Source organism: Pinus tabuliformis, chromosome 5_1 (genome assembly GCF_031772625.1).
Source record: "Pinus tabuliformis cultivar Carrire ecotype Pingquan chromosome 5_1, CPIR1, whole genome shotgun sequence".
NCBI lineage: Eukaryota > Viridiplantae > Streptophyta > Pinopsida > Pinales > Pinaceae > Pinus > Pinus tabuliformis.
Genome location: NC_142305.1, coordinates 435,827,298 through 435,844,118, shown reverse-complemented (window position 1 = coordinate 435,844,118; position 16,821 = coordinate 435,827,298).

Genomic DNA, 16,821 nt, shown 5'->3' with positions numbered 1-16,821 from the left:
ATGAGGGAAAAAGAAGGTTGTTTCATTCAGTTAGAAAAAAGAAGACTCAAATAAACAATTCATTTGGTTTAAAATATCATAAAATGGAAATCAAATTAGAATTGTAGCATGCTATTTCACGCCGCAAGTTTCAAAAACTTACAAAATTAGAGGGCCTTACAAAAAAGACACATTTGTAGCCTTAAAAGTGTATATTGCAACATATTCTTAGCTAGGTGAATTCCTTATAGTGGGTGATTTCAATGCTAGGACTACAAGTGAGCAAGCTAGCATTCTTTGTTGTAAAGAAGATTGCGACCCTATCTGGCTTACATAAGAGAGTAATCATCAGTGGGAAAGAATTCCAGTGGATAAGGGTTGCAATCTCTTTGGTGAACAATTGCTTATTCTATGTGGGGCTTTCGATTTAGTCACTTGTAATGGTTTGACTAGATGGGAAAAGTCTGGTAATTTCACTCGAACTACTTACAATGGAGCAAGTGTAGTAGATTATGTAATTTTCTCACATGGTTTGTGTGAGAAAATGGAGGAAGTTTTGATTGGAGAACAATTTTGGGATTTAAAATCAGATCACAAGCCAATTTATTTAAGTTTCTCTTAGACTGGAAAGAAGCAGTTAGGGTCAAAAACTCAGTGTGTTCAACAAAATCTCCCAAAGGATAGAATTATTTTGACTCCAAATTGTAATATCTTCAAAATAACAATAGAAAGGTTCTTCGAGAAGGAGAAAATTTTGTTCCATGGCCTTCATAGTCATGAATTAACACATTTAATTCAAAGCGCACTTACAGAGTGCAAAAGCACAAAAAATAACAAGTCTGAAACAAATTGCTTTCTGCTTAATTCTTGGTTTGATGAGGAACGCAAAAAGGCAAGGAGAATGTTGAAAGAGTTAAACAAGGATAACATAAAACTCAAAGCTTACAAGCAGATATTAAGAAATAAAAAGGTTGATGTCATGGTTTCAAGAAGGGAAGAACTAATCTTCCTTGGGAAAAATAACCCCAAATTATTTTGGAAGGAGCTCCAACCGAGAAAGATGCAAACTGAAAATAGTATTACAACTTCTAAATGGTTTGACTATGCAAGACAACATTATGACAAGATCCCAAGGTTGAACCTCCTCCCTTGGTTAACACTACTCTTGAGCTCTTCATAGTGAAAGAGGTAGAGATGGGTATAAAGAAGTGTGGTGTTGGAAAAGAAAAAGACTTAGATGAAGTCCAAGCAAAGTCTTTAAAGTGGGGCGAAAAAATTCTTGCACCTCACATTACAAATTTCAACAACATCATACAATAGGGGTTCCCCACATATTTGCCAAGTAGTTTGGCAATACTTCTTTTCAATATTGGTGACGTCAATAATCCCTCCAATTATAGGACCATAATGATAAATCCTTTGTTTGCAAAGTTATATGGAAGCATGCTAGAAAATAAAATCAACAAGTGGGCAGAAGAAAGAGATAAATGTGCTAAAGGGCAAGCAATTTGTAGACCTAAACATTCCATAGTTGATCATGGTATAACTTTAAGGCACATCATTAAAAAAGTTTTGGAGAAAATGGAAGAAGATTTTTGTTTCTTTGTTGATTTAGAAAAGATTGACAAAATGGAGGAACTTGGGGTTCCTTGGCATTTTAGAGCAGTTGTGCATAGGTTGTATGAAGAGGTGAAAGTCAAAATTAGAAATTCAACAAGCATCTCTAAAAGTTTTATAATTGATATCGGTGTCAAGCAAGGTTGCCCATTGTCTCCTACCCTTTTTGGTTTATATATTGACAAACTTGAAGAGTCGCTAAGTTCGCAAGGGGGTGACGACATCCAGTTGGGTGAGTTTGTTATAAGGCTTATTTTGTATGTAGATGACCTTATTCCAATTGCTAAATCTGCTCTTGCCTTGCAAGAGCACTTGCTTTCCCTTGAAAATTTTTGTAGAAGGGTGGGGATGCAAGTCATTATTAGCAAAATGAAATTAGTAGTTTTCTCTAACAAAGAAAAAAGAACCAATATAAGTTCTACTTTGAAGGCAACACTCTAGAGGAAATTGTGGATTACAAATACCTTGAAATTTACTTCAACAAAAATATAATTTGGGATGGATGTAGAAAGAAAAGAACTTTGGGGGGTTGGAAAGCATTTTATGCTTTTCAAAATAGGTGTAGAGAGGTAAAGTTATGGGATTGGAAGACCACTCAAACTCTTTTTGGGATTTTAGTGATTTTGGTGATTCTCTAGGTTGTGAATTGTGAGTCAACAATACATCTGACATGCAATGGAAACAAATTTAGAAAATTCAAAAGCGCTTGATTACAAACAAGCTCAATATTAATAGTGTAGTTCCTTATGATATCTTGTTAAGTAAAATGGGGGCTAATCTTATTGAAGCAATCGTTATGGTGCGAGTCAAAAGATATTTAAAAAAAATATTGAATAAATGGAAGAGGGCAGATGGCCTAAGGTTGTCTTTAATGACATATTGTGCAAAAGAAAAAAGACTTGGATGCGGAAAAATAACAAATGGTTTAGTAAATGGGGTATTTGTTTGAACATGTGTCCCACAAACAGTAAAGAGATAAAAGCTTTTGTTATGGATAAGTTCCAAAAGTGTACTTGGGATAAGGAGCTAGGGAGAAAGAAAAAGTATTATATTGAAGAGTTTAATCCCACTCATAATCATCAACAAAAAGCATAAATAAGGGCCAATATTTCTTAGAGAGTCAAATTAGTATTGCTCAGTTAAGGACTAATTTTCATCGACTTCATTGTGAAACATGGGACTGGAAAAGGCCAAAATAAGTGTGAGAAGAAAGGGTACGTATTGTTTTCTCTTTTGGAAAATGGAAACAAAAAGCATTTCATTTTAGAAACCGGGGCCTTCAAAATACACAGGAAATGCAATGTAGATATTCTGGTAGCTAGCTCTTGGGATAATTTATTCAGTGAGGGGTTTATCGAGAAGTTGGGAGTGTTTATTGTGAGGCTTCACAAGAAAAGAGTTGAATACAGGAAGAATATGGCAAATCAATCTGTCCCATAGGCTATCTTTAGCCTTGTGGATGTTAAGAAAAAAAATCTTTCTTTAACCTAGCAAATTACAAATCTACTAAATGATGCATAACTAGGTTCTTAACATTCATTAGTGGAAACAAAAACATAACCAATCTCACAAAAAAGTGGCATAGGAGATTCTCTCCAATCAAACCACACTCATCATTAAAATATTCAGAACCTATTTTGGCTTATGTCTTGGGATAATGGTCTAAATGAGGAAATGCATGTATAAAATGGGATATGAACCAACTAATCAAGCCCTCATTGGATGATTTGGATCTCCTTGTTTCCCCCTTTCTTGAACCCAACTTTATGAAGTATTACACTCCTCACTAGGATGCCTCTCTCAATCTTGTGTTATTGTATGGTATGCTTTCTCCTTCTCCTTATTCTTGATTTTATAACTTTTCATTGAGTTAAATACCTTAACCCAAATCTACAAAGTGATTACGGCCAAGATTATATTTAGCCTCATTTGAGATCAAAGGTTGAGATTAAAACATACTAAAGTAAATACTTTAGTTTTTCTAATGTTTCTTTAGCTCAATAAGCTAACATAATAATTCTGTGTTTTTCCTAAGTTAGACTTAGGCTGAGTTACAAATGCAGTTTACTCACACTAGAACAAGTGTCTAAAGAGATCTTGGATGAGTTCTACACGTCTAGACACTTAATCTTGTGAAAAATTACCTGGGAGGTACAAACATCAACAACACTAAGGTGTGGGCAATCTTCTCATCCATGTCAGAATCGCTCTCCACCTAATTTCTTGAATCAATGGTGATGATATTTTTTTTATTAATCTCATTCTTATGGTTATTCAAGTTGAGCTCCAAATGCAATTTACAACACTTCTCCTCTATATGACCATCAATGTTGTAGTGGTTGCGTCGTTGCTAGAATTTTTGTATTGTTGTGCTCTAGTTGTTTTCTTGTCCTTTCCCTCTTTTCACTTCTTCTTCCCCTCCTTGGAAGCCTTCTGGTGTTCCTTCTACTTTGAACCACTTGACTACCTTTTCTTGTGATCTATGTTTTCAATGGATTGTGCTTGTGCACAAGCCTCATCCACTATTCTGGTTTTGAACAATATCACTTGCTTTCACAGATGGCTATGTAGACCCCCAATATACTTGAGGAGTGTAGTTAGGTTCCTGAGAGAGATACTTAATATTATTTTCATGTTCCTAAATTATGTGGTGTACTCATACACACACAAACCTTATCTCTACCTGAAGTAATGCCATTGAATCCACTTGTCCTTTACATATGTGATGGGCTAAGTAAAAGGTTCGCCGATTTTCAACCATCTAGTTTAAAATTCAACAAACTTGGAGAAAAACTTCAAATTCATTTAGTTCACACAATGAAAGTTTTCGCCATTATTGTATGATATGGGTTCGAAGGGAAACAATTATTTTACTCTATATGTTTCCCATGTTTTTTGGGCATGCTTGATTTCTGAATCATTCACGAAAACCCTCCCTCTCTCATTCGAGCAACCTGCAAACTTTAGCTTATGTATTCCTTTCCCTTTTTTGTCATAACGACCTAATAACTCACTAAAAACTTGTGTAGAGCTTTCCATCTCAACAACAATGGTACTAGCGATGGGAAAATGATGATTGGTTCAAGGCTTTGCAATGATGGTCAATTTCTATCACTTAGTATTCATTCCCCCCACAATGGCCAATTTGTATCACTTATTTCTTGACTTATGATGCTTCTTACTTGTTAGACTTACAAATCTGATGATTATGTTTATTGCTTGTGCTTCCTGCATATGTATTTGGGTATATGGATGTTTCTAACCTCCTTGATGAGATGTGATGAGTAGATCCTTCTTAAGGATCATTTTGAGATGCATATCTGGAAAGAGATAAAGAGGTGCTTGATGAAAATATGACAAAGCGCTTCAAGCGACATATGTCTAATCAGAAGGTGCATAGGTATTTGAGTACCACAAGGTATGCATGGTATGTTGTGTTTCAGTTATTGGATCGGTAATCCCTAAGGTATGATAAGAATGTATCTTTCTTTAATGGCTCGTACATACATATGAAAGAGACTTGGATCTATGTTTCCTATGATGAAAAGATGCACCTGGTGCTGAAAATTTTGATCTTCTTGAATTCTATGAGACTATCTAAATTTGATCCATTGGTAAACTTGATGTTTGGGCTAACATCTATCTATTGGATATCTTGATCCTAGAAGTAATTTTAGCACCTTGACTCTAGTAAATGACACTTTTGATACTTGTCATGATGGATTTCATATAGAAGGATAGCTCATTGACTCTTATACTTGAGTTTGCTTATAATGCTTGTGAAAATCATGATGAAAGCATATGGAAAGAGAGGTTGGCACTCTTATTGTTTTGGTAAAGTTTGATTGAATGACCTAACTTGATCTTATTGGTCATGAAGATCATGGTAACCTTGATGTGAGAAGTGTAAGATTGATAAGTAGATCTCTTACAAACTATGGTCATGTCTTGATAGCATATGGTTAAACTGAATGCCCTAACTTGATAAAGTGACTTGATATAAAGTGCTATTGTGTTCATAATCTTTGAGATATGATGCTGCCATGATGTTAATAGGCATGATAGATATATGTTCTAACAGATCTGTTGTTGCTTGACCCTAGTATAGACAAGATGATGACATGAATGAAGATGAATGAAGTAGATCCCAAGTCAGATGGAGAATATCTTCTTAATACTCTTACTCATATTACTATTTTCATTCTATGTTGCTGAAGTATGATTTATGTGCATCTAACAGTATTGATCTGCAACATAATCTAAGATCTGAAGCTTATACATAAATTAGGGTTTCTACTCCAGACGCAGTCACATATCTGGGAGATCTTGTCTTTGGACGCATGCATGCTAAGGCCCAGAGAGCATCCAGGTAGCTAAAGACTCTCCCATGCTAACCTAAAGGGAGCGTCCAGAAGTCTGACTACAGTTGACCATCATTTGAAGCTTTCTGAAGTTGTTTGAACCATGAATCACGATGATTTTCTACCACTATAATTTTATTTCTGAAATTATTGGGTTAAATTGTTGATCACTGTGCATGAAATCAAATGTTCACCTGGGAGATTCCAGTCCTACATATGTGTTGTAGATAACCACAAGAATTGGAAGTAGGAAATGGTTGAATGTTTTCCATAATATGAACATGCAAACTAAGATTGTGTTTGCAGGTGACCGAGACATACATATAGATATGTCACTATGTTTGTGCTACAAGAGGTTGGCATGATTTGGCTTACTGATATATATGAACAATGTTTTGTCATGATGCTTGATAATAACTTTGCATTGATGATTGAGAGATGGTTTGACTATATATCTCTCTACAAAAGAGAATTTGGACTTGACTGGATGACTAATGATCTGATTCAACGATTGTTGATTTGTCCTAATGTCTATGCTATGTGGGCATAGCACAATGGTTGAGAAACTGATAGTTGTGATTCAACATGAAAATGGAACCTGCGTGACTCATCCTTGGTGTATGCATTTGCACCTTGTGACAGAAATGACTTGCATTATGATGAATGACTTGATAAAGTTCTGATTGATAATGCATGGTTTATGACAACTTGTTGGCATGGTAATAAATTAAGTCAATATTTGATATGAGCACCACATGTCTCCTGGTTGAAAGTATTGATATTGTGATAACAATGACTCTGATAATGGTCGTGATCAGACTTCTAATATTTGATAAGCTAACTTTTTTGATGTGATGGTACGACTTTGATTTATGTAAGATTGATTATGCTGGCTTAGAAAGACATTATTCTTAGAGCATTGCATGAAGCAATCTCCCCAATCCAGATATGTCTATATTTGACAGTTATCCGATGAAGTCAAGATGATGAGTTCCAAGGCATGGATTTGATATTGATTATGGTTTTGGTTTTACATACTGATGGTCTAATATTGATAGGTGATGAGCCTATGATGATCTAAATCATAGGGATATATCTTATGAAGCTCAAAATGATGTATCATGGCATGATGAATCGATTTATGGAATTTAGTAAAGAAATTCCATATTGCAAAGTTATTGGAAAATGTTTTTGAACAATGAAAATGAAAATCCTTGGATACATCAATTTGAAGTTCAAGATGTTGTTGAACTTCACATGGCACCCGCTGGTTGATTGAAGCATTGATGTTCCATTTTGAACATCCATCTGTATATGTATGATGTGAATAGAACTTGAATAAATTCATGATTGAGCTGCTTCACTCACGTAAAGTTGCCACTGAGCATCCTTTGAAATATCTACATGAGATATTCTATTTTTGAGGTTGAGATATTTCTCCTATGATATGTAACTACATGGATGTATTTTTGATATTTGAGATTGTTGTTGATAAACACATTTGATGCTACTTTAGTATGAAATTTTCCATGATATTTTATATGAGAGGTCCATAGTACGATTGAGAATGAGTACTATGTTGCTAAGCATGGCTAACTGTGAGGCAGAATGAAGAAGCTCCTTAGAGAGTTTTCTGAGCATGATCTGGATATAACATGGATACATTGTGAGCCGATTAGTAGAAAGTCCCATACTTATAGTTGGGACCAAGATACTCTCATATATTGAGACAGTGTAGCTGTTCAAAATAAGTTCAGGCTTGTGGTTGGCACCTCCTTGAGAGGGAGGATGATTATGGTATCCTTTTGTGATTTATATGATTATTTTTTATCGGACATGATATTTGATTTGATGTTATGTATGAACAGGAAACAATTGCTATTGAGACAAGTTGATGATGAGAACAGCGTTGATCGAGAACACTGAGCCAACTCTTCCTCCCTGTTTGAGCTCCCAGGGTGAGGAATTGAGATGGAGGGCTCCTGGGGTTGAGGGATCTCTAAACGATAGGGTGCTTCCCTATCTATTACCCATAGGGTTGAGGATGTTTCTCCCCTCTCTTTATAGGGTTGGATAATGTTTCTCCCTTGTCTAGTCTTTGCAGAGTATACCCCAGTTGGCATCATACCCACAAGCAGGGCTTGTTGGGAATACCACTCCTCATTTTTCCAACGAGTTGAGATTGTACTTGGGGGTGTACAACCCAAGGCGATTATGATGTAGGTGTTATACCACATGACTAATGGGAGTCACCATTGGGAAGATCGGTAGGCAATAGGATTGGGTTGAGAGTTACTCCCCTTTTGAGATTCTGGGTTGAGGGTAAGCTCCTCGATGAGATTCTGGGGTTGAGGATTTTCTCCCCTATATGATGAGTTATCCTATTTCTTAATATGGGGTTATATATGTATATATCCCCCATGATATTTTGGTTCGAATTGTTCTCCCCAATGTGTTTCCAAGTTGAGATGTGCTCCCTGATGATATGCTCTCTGATGACGATCCGATGATGATATTCTGGGTAGCATCCCGTTGGCAGATATTTCAGATAGAAAGATGATGGATAGAGGGTGGTAGCTTGAGCTCCCCTCCAGTAACAAATTCTTCTTCTTATAGATCCGAGAATGTTTAGCATATGAGCAGGAACAATCAAGAGATAAGTAGGAATAAGAAAAGGATAGATTGAGATGTACAATGATGATTTGTGATGATGAGACACTTGAGATGGACATGGCACGATGAATACATGACAAAGATGATTTGTGATGATACGTGATGACACTTGAATATTCTAGAATGACATATTGATCGATGGACAGACATTGGCAAGTGGAATTCTCCCTAGTTGAGAGGGAGTGTTAATTTTTGAAACTGCGATCAAATTCCACTTTGGACAGCTCATATCATGAATATAATGATTAAAATAGATTCCTCTTTTTGAGAGGACCAAAATCGACCTAAATATCACCCAATTTAGTCGAGCGGAAGTTGAGTTTTGAATTAGTTTATTCATACATATATTATGGAATGGGTAGGCCCTAACCACATGGGTAATTGCTTAGGTCGACCTTAACCCCAAATGGACCCTCATGAATGCCTATAAATAGAAGAGACCTCAAGATCATTTGGACACATTCGATTAATCTATCTTCTCTGTTATTATTGTCTTGGTTCGCACAAGTTCAACGGAAGGAGTTTGCGCAAGGGTCTGAAATCATGGGTTTAAGGTTCACTCTAACTTAGGGTTTTCTGATCCCCAGAAGCTGGCAAAGAACTAGGCATTTTAGTCCTTGGACACTGGCACACAGGCTTATGGGAGCTTCCAGGGAGCCTTGGACGCTGGCACACAGTCTTAGGGGAGTTTCCAGGGAGCCTTGGACACTGGCACAGTGAGTTATGGGAGTGTCTAGGGCTTGAGAGTTAGATCGAGCTATATTAGTCCTCGGACGCTCGACAAAGTGGTCTTAAGAGTGTCTGGGATGCCATAGACACTCGCATAACAATCTTATGAGAGCATCCATGGCTTGAAGCAGGTCTGGGTATGTTTGACCTCAGATGCCCTCATCCAGTTCTTTTGGGAGCGTCTAGATCTGTTCCGGACACTGTCATCCAGTTATGTAGAAAGTGTCCAGATCTACTATAGATTCTCACACAACTCCTCCTCCCTGCGTCTGGGACTCATGGATGATATTTACGTATTCCAAATATTTTTCTCAATGAAGGAAGTGTTTAAATTAGTGACAGCAGTATCCAACAATTGACTTCAGTGTGTGATAGCACATTACAACGATCAAAATGAGGGTTTTGATTACAAGCATGATTAGATCTATTTCATGGATATCATAGTTGTTTTGTTGCTTAGATGAAGTTATGGATCATTATACTCTCTTTTTCTGAATCATTTGATGACGATCTAAGAAGAAGAAGATTTGCAAGGGTTTTCCCCATAATGGGTTTTTCCCTAGTCTCGGACCAATCTTGGTGTCTCTATGTGTGTGCATGTTTTTCTTCCATTGTTCCTTTATGTTCCATTACATTGATGATGATGATGTTGTTCTTTCTATATAATTGCATATGCTAATGGATAATGGTGTAGATCTGAATAATGTAATGGTGATATGGGGTGAACTTAATGTATTAAAGATGAAATGCAATTATCAAAGAAAAGCACAATGTAGAGCCCTATGAAAAATTTAAAACCCCCTCCCCCTCCACCCCAAAAAAGAACAGGGATAAAATTTTAAAATAGAGAAAGAAAATAGTTTATAATAGTAATAATAATAACACATTTTTAATTATTTTTAAAACAAAAGGAAAATGCCCATAGGATTTTGAATAGACGATTATTGGGTATATTGTTAAGACACTTCTTAATGTTAAGATTATTGATTCAAAACCTGTAGATAATCCCACCTAACAAAACAAAAAATTTAAAATTAAAACAAATTAACCCTATATATAATTAACATATATATATATATATATATATATATCTATATATATATATATATAGATATAGATATATCTTAATCTTATAATAATAATAATAATAATAATAATAATAAAATGTGCGAACTCTGCACCCCACATAAGCAAAGGCGATTCTAACTCCACAACTGACTTACTCATCCCTTGGAAGCCCAACGAGCACCTCCTGCCCAAACTTAATAGAGTGGCCCACTAGTCGTTTAATTGGCGCGTAGGATTGCAAGCAAGGCAAGAAGGGTATGTACATGCTTGGGGTGGGAAAATGAGTAGCAAGGAAGCATGGGAACAATTTTGGAAATCACCACCCTTTCATCATTTTACATTTTTCCTTTTATTTTTGTTTTTTAAATTATTATTTTTTATTTGTTTCTAAATTTATTTTTTCCCTTAAATTTATTAATATATTTTTAATACGTTTTTAATTTTTTAATTTTAAATGTTTTTAAAAATAATTTCAATATGTTCTTTTTTTTTTTTTTTTTAATTTTAAATATTTTTAAAAATTAAATGGTTTAATTTTAAATTTTAAGTTTTATTTGTTTGAAAGTTTTTTCATAATTTCATTATTAATTTTCCTTATTTTTATCATTTGTTTTAAATTTAGAATATATGCTTCCATCTAATGAAGCCATAGCATAACAAGGCTATAACAATGGTGGTTGAAGGAGATAGTGTTGTGGAAGGTTTATAACATGCAACTAACAATTGTGGTTGAAGGAGATAACACTTTTTTCTTTCTTTCTTTTTTGTTGGGGTAGGGGAGGGGGGAGGGGGTCTATAACATGCAACTGGTAATGATGGCTTTAAGGAGGGATGCGAGAGGCTATAATATGTAGCGAGAAGGTGTGGAATGGTGGTTGAAGGAGATAGTGTTATATCAGTTTTCAGGTGGGATATAAATGCAACTACATAGTGAAATGAAACCCAAAGTGCCCATGAATGACATATAAAACCCCTAGCTCTATCCAAAAATATTTTAAAAATCATTTTGTTTATTTATTTTCTCATTTTTTATTTTTATTTTTTTCATTTTCTGTTTGGAACAATGTCAATATGTTAGTCCACAGTGAGATTTATTTTCAATTAGGGGTAGATTTTTGGGCTGTGGTTACTATGATATTGATTGTCGAAGCTATGGTTTAAAAAAACTAATATTTTAATTCAAAAAAAAATGTAGGGGGTGTTACTAATAACACCACTTTTCAATTCAATAATTGATATTAAGATTTTGGAGCAAGAATGGTTTTTAAGGCTATTGTTTCCAACAAGTTGTAATTTTAACCTCACATCAAATATAATTAAAAAAATGCTACTAGTAACACCATTTTTCAATTTAATAGTTGACTTTAAAGTCTTGTTTAACATCATTACAAGATTGTTAAGATCATGGCTGCAAAAGTTATAATTTTAATCCTGAAAATAAAAATTAATTAAAAAACAAACATTGGTAATGCAAGTTTTTTATTCGAGATTTGTTTTTGAACCAAAAATTTGAGACTTTAACACTAGAGTTATCATTTTGAGGTCATGATTTTCATCAAGTCTATAACTATATTTTTATTCAAATGAATCTTTCATGTGCCTATACCTTCATGTAACCTTTCCCACTACCCTTCTTCATCCTACCAATGAAAACAATCTTGTCTACCTCCTCTTGTTGTTGTGAACAATATTATCCCTTAGATTTCTTCCTATAGAAAGATCATTCCATGAATTTGCGAAATGTGGAAGATTAAATGAACAATTACAAACACCTTGGATGCAAGGTATCCAAGAAGATAAAAGTCTAATCCAATCAATGGACACTAACTTCTTATCCTCCACCTTCATACCAAAGGCAACCAATTGTTGATTCTACGATCCTATTCATATAAATCACCACAATGTCTATCTTCCTCTTACAAATAGCTAAAAAATATTTTAAAACAATATTTGTTAAAAAAGAAAAGGGAATTGAAACAAATCAACTAAAGCCCCAAACAAATTATTATTAATTTTATTCTCTATAGTGTAAGGGATGAAATAATCCTTCATTGACTCTAGAACGATTACATTTCCACTGGCCTCCTTCTTACGATGAATAACCAATTGCACTAGATCAATAGTATCTAAAATCAATTTAACCACATGCTTCCAAATATTGACTTCCTCTATATGCATTTGTAACTTAAGCTTCCATGGAACAAAATTGGAAACTCCTTCCAACTTGTTACACTTTGTAAAACCAGAATTTAACTTACACATCCTGAAACAATCCCAAAATGCAAATTTGACTATATATGAAATAAGAAAAACCCTTTTAATGTTCAAGCACCTCCCAAAGAAACTTAGGGTTTCACATCCAACAACCTCGAACAACTGACATAAGCAACTCAACAAGGTAAGGACCCTCTCCCAAATACACCGTAGTGGAAATATTGACTGCATTTTTAGCAAGTGTGAATTCAAGAAGATGGCTATAATACCATGCAGAATTTTCCTAAATTCTAGCTCGAATGCAACTTAAAAAATTCCACCTCTTTCCTAGATATTTTTTGGATATAGTCCTTGTGAAATAATAATGTTAACTATCATGTAAAATATAATAAAATAGTAGCAACAACAAACGATATTTCACTTCCTACTAACCCCAATGTGACTAGGAAATTCAAGAGAAAAGATATTAAACTAATGCCACAAGTTTCAGTTCTTTAAGGAAATTTTATCATACATAAACCAAACCTGAAAAACAATTTATGACAACAATAATTATAGTACTAAATTATATCATATTTTCTTCAATATAAATTTTAAATCTGTAAAATTTTCAACCTCAAATTATGTCAAATCAATAAATATAATTGTTGAAAATAACGATCTTTGAAAATCAATTTGCAATGAGACAATTATGGCTGGTTGAAAACTTCTTTTATATATACTCTTGGCTTAAGTTAGTTCATACATACTTTTAGCTTAAGTTAGTACAACCCCACAATCTCTATGAAATCCTAGCCAAGGAAAAGCATGAAAAACTCTAATTCCACTAAAGATGCTCCAACAAGCTAGAGTAACACTAGCAAGTCATCATTGGCCTCATATATAAGGTATCTCCTCTTCTCCTCCTCAACAAGTACATGTTTTATCACCAATCCCTAACTCAAATACATAGGGATGAATCTTAACCATAATGTTTAAAAAACCATAGCTCCTTGAAATAAGAGAGATAAAATAAAATGCATAAGGAATGAGAGAGAGAAAGGGAGACTAGCACTCCTACGTATCTAAGCCAAGAAATTATTAGGAAAAATATTGGTGGGGGGGGAATCAGTATTTTACACCCTTTCAAATTCAATTTCTTATTCTGATTATTATACACGAATGTTGTAAAGGCAACAATGTATGTACGCGATTGTTGCTACAAAAACCCATGTATATCTAGATAAATTGTCTGATCATCTGTACAACATTAATCAGTGCATTATTGTTCCATTATTCATCAATTAAAAAATAAGTATGAGCAGTTAAGAAACAGATAGAACATAAACACACACAACCATATGAACACCAAGATTTTTAGGTGGAAACCCAATGTGGGAGGAAACCATTGCTACTGTTATCTTTGTCTTCTTCTTTTAAAAAGAATCTTCTTACAGTCTTGTATTAGTGCAGACTTTAACCAGTACGCAAGCTCCTACCTGCAGAAGGATACAACATTCTCTCGTTTTCCAGCTCCTACTAGAAGGGAGCTACAAACCCCTTAGCGAAGACTGTTATCCTCAACTCTTTGTGGATCACTTTTCAGAATGTTTCAAACTGGATCTACTCTCAACAATTTTGAAATAAACTACTCAAATATTGGATCATCAAATCTTCTAATGTAACCAATGCAACTTGATCAATTCAAAATAAATCATACCAATGCATACCCACTCATCAATATACTAAGTCAAACATGGTTATCCATCACAAAAACCAACTTCTGCCACTGCAAACCCTGATCAAACATGCATAAGATTGTATACGCTATTTTTATTGATCATACATGCGTATGTACGTGCTTCTCCTGAAGTATACCCACATACAGATCTCAAAATATTGATAACTGAACCTGAATCATTGTGATACTAAATCAATCACCCAAAAAAATATTGAAGCCAACATAAATCACCAAACCAAGTATAGATTATCACATAGCAGTATCATCACTTAGTCAACTTCTAATTCATAATCAATTCAGCCCAAACAATACTATCAAACACATATTATTATTATAAAGACTTCATCGACAAACAACAGAACAGATCAACCATTATCATCATCTCATACTGCAAAACCCTAGTAGATGTACGCGAATCTTATAAATCACTCATGCGTATGTACACACCTTTCATACTATAACACCTGCATACAAATATGTCCATAGTGAAAAAAATATACGCGACTATTTAAACGAAGATCTGCATATGTACATGATATTTTAGAGGAAAGCCAACAAATATATCTAAAATCACTAATTCATGTTTTCGTTGCAATCAAAAAATATACTCCGCACCCCTTACTATCTCATATTCATGTTAGAGTGTCATTAAAACCACAAGTCTATCACAGTTAGATATTTTTAATAAGAAAATCAAGCAAGTACATATGATACCATACTTCATATTTTTTAGATCTGTGTACTTTCCTTGCTCCTTGGTGCACACTTGTTTCAGATCAAATCATTCATAAAAAGAACAAAAATTGCACACCTAACACTTTGATCTCCATCTCCTTATATAACTTAGGCCTTAGCCAAATCCCTAGGCCAATCCTTTAGTAATGTCGCTAGTATTCTTTGGCGGGATCAAATATCCGTTGTTGTGCTCATTATTATCGGTCAATACCATGGTAAAGACCTCTAGTATTGACAATACCATGGTGTGAAAACTGTACGTGACTTTTCTTTACCATACTCGTGTATGTACACAACCTTTATTCACAGGACCCGCGTATTCTTTCCAAACTTCAATTTTATCATTCCTTTGTCTCTGAAATGATATTCCTTTGTCTATCTCACATGTAGCATCTACATAACCAACATTTTGAAGACTTTATCAAGTAGGTTGCCATCGAGGACAACACATTAGTCATAATTCCAACAATCTCTCATTTGGACTTGATGGCAACCACTTTGGCTTTTTGGTCACCACTTTCCTGTAGATACCTATAAACACATTTGTAGACATACCAAGCTTCTCTCCAAACATTTTACTCCAAACACCAAGCTACTCTCCCCCTTTGACATCAAGGGCAAAGGGTTGATCCATGCTGAATGAAGACTTATTTCTCCCTTTGTAGAGAGGATCATTGTAGGGTTGATCTGTTGAATATGAATATGGACCATGCTCCCCCTGAGCATATGTTGAATCTTCTGGAAGTTTTTCAAGGAAGTACATGACTCTATGACTCAACTAAATATGGTTGTTCTTATCACGAAGGACTCATGCTTACATAAATCACTCAACCTAGTGTGATTACATATTTGACTCAACATTATATCAAATGCCCAAAATAATGGGATTTTATACATACTTGACTTGACCCCAATAGTCAAAACATGACCAAGTTTTACAATGATTACATTATGGGTTTTTACATGACCTTTACATTAAGACAGATATGATATTTATGACCAAAATCAAAGCAAGACCATGAGGGTCTTCAACAACCATCATATACCATATATTGTCTTGCATCATCATCATAAAGCAACATAACATAATCAACTTCAACATATAGTCATCATCCAAAACTTCAATAGAAAAAGTGTCATCAACAACATCACCAATCATAAGCATCATTATGTAACAAGGAATTATCAAGAAATCATAATGGCAACAATGTACTTCTAATAAATTCTCCCCCTAAACCTGTGCCAACTTATTCACTGTCACGTCTGATCACATCCAACTCACTAATTAGTAAATTAAAAATAGGAGCAGCAACTCATAACCATCATAAGCCAATATCACTTCTAAGTAGCATATGAATATCAACAAACTGTAACCAACCAATACTAGAACCAGAGGGCCAGAGAACAACTGTCTGAGATATGCCAGAATCTCTCCCTGAGATTGTCCCATTGTTTCTTCATCATAGAGAAACATAGGCTACTTACTAGAACCAAACCCTTGTATATACAAGATTTTCCTTCATGAGATTCGCATACAGAAAGTAAACTGTAATAATTTTCAGTGTCATCTCCCTCTGAACATGAAAGACATGTCAGAATAATTAACAAAGTGATGAGACAGAGACCACTCCTAGTTTCTGTCGTAGATATTCAAAGGAATCATGTGGAAGTGGCTTTGTAAATATTTTTGCAACTTGTTCCTTTGAAGGAACATATTCTAGTTCG